Source organism: Neltuma alba, unplaced genomic scaffold (genome assembly GCF_004799145.2).
Source record: "Neltuma alba isolate B1F8T4 unplaced genomic scaffold, ASM479914v2 tig00001884_pilon, whole genome shotgun sequence".
NCBI classification, from domain to species: domain Eukaryota; kingdom Viridiplantae; phylum Streptophyta; class Magnoliopsida; order Fabales; family Fabaceae; genus Neltuma; species Neltuma alba.
This window is the reverse complement of record NW_021632655.1, coordinates 35,730-41,856: the sequence shown is the minus strand read 5'-3', so window position 1 is coordinate 41,856 and position 6,127 is coordinate 35,730. Positions and strand designations below refer to the sequence as shown.

Sequence of the window (6,127 nt, the reverse complement as noted above, 5' to 3'; positions counted from 1 at the left end):
TGATTATTTATAACAAATATGTGTTGGTTTTTCTAAACTGTCCTGATCTTCTTTCATGTGTATTGGAACTATCCACTCGATAAGAATTCCTTTGAGAAAGAAATTATAAAATTAAGAGACAAAGTATATTAATATCTTATATTTAGGACAAAATACAATCCCCAGCTATTTCTTATATTAAAATAGGCAGTACTTTTGTTTTTCTTTTTTCTTTTTGAATCACTTATATGGTTTGTAAGGGCTAAATTGTTAATTGTTGACCAGAATGTTGGTTTTTTTTTTTTTTGACCAGATTGACCAGAATGTTGTTGGTTACTGCCATCGTCGGCAATTGTAGCTTGTCACAGCTTGGTTTATCAGATCTTCCCAGAAGCAACATATTAGTGGATGCCATGTGAGTTAGAAATATCATTTGGTATGAAGTATAAAAATGAAAAGTAGAGAGCCTATAATTATAATTGAAAAAAATCATTAAAAATTCTTTAATACCGGGACTTCGTGAGTAGAATATGTAAAACAAACCTCTCCCACCAAATTTCTACGTCCTTTACGTCCTCAACTATCTACTGATATTATATGCAATCTGTGAATTTGAAAAAGTCGGCAGAAGCGATTGGTGAACCCCAAAAAGTTTTTACTTTGTAATTTTGAGCAATAGTTTATCAATTTTTAGAACATGACTTAATTTGGTTTAATTTTAAAAATTCAGCTACCCATTTCATATTGTTTATTATTAATGGTTCGAATTATGAGTTTTTATAAAGCTTGTTATTTTATTGTTATCCATATCAAAATCAAAATATTTTAAAGAATGCGTGTGTATAACATATGTATATATTTTCTTAAACAGGACCGCCTGAGCCCACCACTGACTACTGTAAGGGCCGGGCTTATAAAATTGATTGTTTTTAACATGCGGGCCCACAGCCCGGACTACGCAGGCCCGTTTTCCGTACGAACACAAACAGAATACTCTCAAATTGGCAGCCTCTCCCTACCCGTCTGTCTTGGTTTTGCAAACAGAGTAGAAGATGTTCACTTAATGAAGTCATCCTCGGACAAGGCTTTGAGGGGGCAAGCCATTGTTTCAGAGAGAGGAAATAGAACCATGAAAATTATCTTCAACTCGTGATTTTTCTTTTCACGAGTTACTAGTTCCATATTCCAGTTGTTCTTTTCTTGGCTGCCATCATAACCTCAGTCTCGGAGAAGATTACGGGGAAAGATACATGGGAAGGGAGCAGTCAAGTGGAGACTAGTTAAAACCCTGCAATTTTGGGTTTTGATTTGTAATTTTGGATGCTTACATTTTGATGAAGCTTTCATTTTATCAGATTATTTTTCTAGAAGATTCCCATTCCCAAGCCTTCTCATATTTACATTGCCAGTTGCCTTACAATTCATCGCATCCATGGTCACAACTAGAAAATGAATAAATCCCTCCATCTCTGTCCATGGTAATTCAGTCTTTTGATTATTATCGATACAATTTAAAATTTGAAATTACTTTTCATTTGTATTTCAAATTTGAATCCATGGCATTCTTTAGAGAGAGAATAACTTCCCCTGAGAACGGTTTAGCCAATGGCACCATCCAAACTGGGGACATCATAAGCGATAAAACCCTACATAGACTTGGACTCATTGTCATACATACAAGTGAGATAGAAAGAAAGAAACTCGTCTATGTAAATCATATTCAAATCTGCTTCTGCCAGTCAAATTTCACCTTTCACAATTCCGGGGGCCCTCTAAACTGTGAAACACATCATCAGCATGGAATATTCTTTCTCATCCACGACAGTGCTGCCGTGGTAGGAAGGTGTCCTAAGATTTTTCCAATTTCATCACTTGATGCATTATTACATACTTTCACAGCACTTGGCATACTGCCATGACCAGAAATGAATACTAAAAATGAAAACATATTAACATAAACAGTAATGGTAGATTCAGGAGCAAAAATAATCGTTTAACTTCACTTAATAGTATCAGATCAAGTGTTGGATTATTGATTTTGCTTCATCCCCATCTACCACACATATAATCATATAATGTCTTCATTTATAGCTTATCAGAAAATTTTCACCCCCAAAAAACCAAAAAGTAATCAGAAAAAAACAAAACCTATCTTGAAATTGTAAACAAGGAATCAGTAATTACAAAACATGAACCAACGAACAAAAAGAAAGGGTTTTGGCAAGGAATATTGTTCCCCGACGTCCTAATGGAGCATTATATTACAACACTGGATAGCGAGGGGAACAAAATCTAGGCTTCTATAAAACATTGCAAAACACAAACATCAACACAATTGTGCCAGCAAAATCAATTTGGGATATGAAGCCTTATGTTGATAAGAAAACGCAAACTAACTTATATCATAGAAAATTCTCTCCTCAAACCGAGTAAGCCAATATAAATATAGTGGGAGTAAAAGCACATAACTCAGTCCCTTAGATGTTCAATAACGATTGCGATCATAACCGCAAGTCATTACAGGTCTGTAGACTCATCACAGTTAAATGCGATACACTCCCAATTGAATCATTCAAAGGACTCTCCGAGAGCCTAAAAAGGGGGGGGGGTAAATAACTTGAAAGAAATGTTGCTGCTCAAGCGTTCTCCCAAATCAACGTCGGAAAAGAGGGTTGAGGGAGAGATTAGACAAAAGCAACACAATTTGCTTTCGCTTCAAGGGAACGAGTCAATTGGGAATTGAATTAATCCGCAATGACCAGATAATGAAGCTAAGTAAAGGATTCAATACAGGGTTACCAAGGAGATCTGCACGGACTCCATTGAATTCAGATCGGCGAGAGAGCGAAAGGTAACAAAACCCTAATTAGAGCTGTGGAAGAGCGGCGACCAAGAGACGAGTGTGGCCAGGCGCCTTAGGCCCTTTAACTTATAGAATAAGTGGCAGAATGATCGGACGGTTAAGAAGACATCTATATCTAATTGGACGGTTTATATTATTCTCAGGCATTAGCAAGCTGTCCTAGGTTTAACGTAGACTCTGGCCCTCTCGGCTGAAAAAGAGGTGGGGAAAAAATAACAAGACTCTAGCCCAATCTTTTTGACCTGGACTCTAGCCCAATCTTTTTGACCTGGACTCTAGCCCAATTGGACGTAGCTAAAAAGTTTTAAAATAACACAATAAGACCATAGCCCAAGTGGCCGTAACTTTTTGCCCTTGCAATTGTTTGATGTGTTCCAGTTGTAAACTCCCTGGTAGAAGGAATTAATATCTTATAACATCATAAATTAATATTTAAATTTTTACTAGAAAAAGTATTCATATTTAGTGTTTGACAGTACTGCAAATATTATTACTGCTAAAAAGAGGATACATATACGGGTAATTATAACCCAAAGTCGGGTTGGATTGGACTTGATCCACCAGACTGATGGATAGGTTCAGGTAGTCCAAAACCTAAATTTTCTCCTTTCTTTTTTTTTTTTTAACGTTTTCACCTTTATAGGAGACAAAAATCACACCTAATAAACACATTTAAAGCAAATAAATACTTACAACAATATAAAAGTCATAACAAAGCATTAAAATCCCAACAATCAATTGCAATATTAAGCACAATAAAAATTCAAAGACATCCAATCCAAGTTATAACAACATTGAACAACAAACAACTTATGAAAACTTGTCTAAATTATCATAACATCCGATGAAAAATGGAAAACAAAGGATTCAAATTTAATTAAGAAAATGTTCAGCGTCAATTAATCTTCAATTCTTCATTCCTCGATCTCCTCTGCCTTCAATCGCACTTGCTCCATCTTGAAACAAATTTTAACGAAGCAATTATTAATGATGCATGATGCAAATTTGGATTGAAAAGCATAAATACAATATGTAAGTTTGAATGGGAAATATTACCTGCAATATTAACTACATTGTCAGTCTCTTGAAAGTTGTCAAATTCATTTAGCTTTGAGGCCAATTCTGAGAGAGAATGCCCAGCAAGTAGCCAATTTTGAGCATAAATAAGTGCTTTAGTCATCCTAGAAGACAAAGAAATCCTATAATCATCAACAACATGTCCTCTAGTGCTAAAAGCTAATTCAGATGCCACTATAAATACTTGTATAGCCATTACGTCATGTGTTATCATAGAAAGCACTCTATACTTGGTAGAATCAACTTTCCACCATGTCAAGATATCAAAATCATCATCATCAATGGGAATGTCTTCAGATGTGTTAGATAAAAGGTATCTATCTAGCTCTGACTGAGTACCTATTGATGAGTTCTTTTCTTTTTGGGTTGCTAACCATCTATGACCAAGATCTTTTTTACCTTCAATTATAATTGAAGTGATAACATTGCTAGAAGAGTTCAAATTGCTGGCACTACTAGACCTACTCCTCAAACAGGAGATACAAAGTGTCTCTAGCCCTATTCTTCATTGAAACACAAAGTTCAAGCTCAAGAAAAAAGTTGCTCAAATACATGATTAATGTAAGCAAGCTTGTATCGAGGATCTAGAATCAAAGCAATAATCAACAAAGAATTCAAATTATCTCCTGCCCCCCAATATTTGTCATACTTAATCTTCATGCTTAAGGATATATCCTAAGAAGAGGGTTATTAGACTCAATATTTTCTCGCAATAACTCTTGAATCAATACAATTTAACGGAAACACATATTTGTAGTAACTGTGAGTGAACTAGAAAATAGTATGGTCACATCATAAAATACCTTTAAGAATTTAAGGAAGACTCGTTCCTTATCCCAAACTTGTTTTATTAGGAGGGCTATTATGCTTAAGGGGAGGAGTACTTTGCCTATTAATGTAGGCATCCATGTAACCATTAACAAAAGCACATTCACTAAAGATATTTGTGTTATTCATGTTGTTATCATGCTTTGAACCATTGTTGAAGTATGCAATATAATCTTCATCTTCATCCTCCAATTTTTCAAATGCTTTTTGAAATTTCAAAGTAACATCCAACATTAAATAAGTAGAATTCCATCTAATACTCACATCTAAACAACACATATTTTTTGTATCCAATATTTCCAATTCACAAACATCTTTAAATTTTTGAAGAAGAGTAGGGGAGGAACAAACATACCTAATAGCATTTCGGATTGAATCAAAAGAATCTTTCAATTCCTTCAAGCCATCATTCACAACTAGGCTAAGGATATGTGCAAAATATTTTTGTTGAAGAAAATCACCACCACATACAAGATCATTCTAGTTCTTTAATCCTCTTTTCAATATGACAAGGCCGAGACATTAGATGATGCGTTATCCACAATTATAATAAACACATTTTGTTTGCTCCACTCTATTAAGCACCTCTCAATTGTCTTGCCAATGGTATTACCTCTAAGATTCTCAATCATACGGAAGTTGAGAATCCTTTCATACAACTTCCAATCATTACCAATGAAATGAGCTGTAAGACACAACAAGTAATTGAAGTCTTGAACTAATGTCCAACAATCTGTTGTGAGGCAGACATGATTAGTACACTTCTTCAACATTTTTTCAAATTCTAGTTTTACTAAGATACAATTGCCAACAATCTCTAGCAACCATTATTCTTGAAGGGATTTGAAATCGTGGTTCTAACTCTTTGACAAACACTTTAAAGCCTTGCTTCTCAACAATCCTGAATGGCATCTCATCACATATAATAAACTCATCTATCTAAAGCCTAAGGCATCATTTTTTATTGAAGACATGAGGCATTAAGCTTCCCTCTTGCCCACTTGTTGCCATATAATTTAGCATAGATTGTTTTGGTATTTGGGTGTAAGTGCCTCTTCAATGATGTTGTGCCATGCTTGCCATGGTTGCAAGCATCTTCCGTTTGTCTCCTCCTCGTCAGTAACTGTAAGTGAGTGATACCATACTTGTGCTGGTTTCCTTTCAGGCTCTTTTCTCTTCTTACGACCTTCTATAGCTCCATTTTCATTGAATAGAAAGTAGGAGAAGTAGGACATTCTACTGAGGAGGAATAGAGTACAGTAGTGGGTATAGAAGACGGTCCAGTATGTGTTGGAGTATTTTATTCTCACTAGTATAAGGAGAAGAATGAGGTTGGTCAACACTGGAGTTAAGGGTACACATGGGTAAGGCTAGGTAGGG

General features: G+C 35.3%; 4 non-coding genes across 4 annotated transcripts; all 4 read right to left on the bottom strand.

Annotated features, from left to right (window-relative positions):
* Nucleotides 1–1,764: 1,764 nt before the first annotated feature.
* Nucleotides 1,765–1,859, bottom strand: LOC114713303 (small nucleolar RNA snoR31/Z110/Z27). The gene has a single exon (XR_003737329.1). It is a non-coding gene; the product is annotated as a small nucleolar RNA snoR31/Z110/Z27 (small nucleolar RNA).
* An 87-nt stretch (nt 1,860–1,946) lies between these two features.
* LOC114713308 (small nucleolar RNA snoR31) lies at nt 1,947–2,035 on the bottom strand. Its single transcript, XR_003737330.1, has one exon. It is a non-coding gene; the product is annotated as a small nucleolar RNA snoR31 (small nucleolar RNA).
* A 169-nt stretch (nt 2,036–2,204) lies between these two features.
* Nucleotides 2,205–2,350, bottom strand: LOC114713314 (small nucleolar RNA snoR136). Its single transcript, XR_003737331.1, has one exon. It is a non-coding gene; the product is annotated as a small nucleolar RNA snoR136 (small nucleolar RNA).
* Nucleotides 2,351–2,442: 92 nt separating this feature from the next.
* Nucleotides 2,443–2,526, bottom strand: LOC114713299 (small nucleolar RNA SNORD25). The gene has a single exon (XR_003737327.1). It is a non-coding gene; the product is annotated as a small nucleolar RNA SNORD25 (small nucleolar RNA).
* Nucleotides 2,527–6,127: the final 3,601 nt, after the last annotated feature.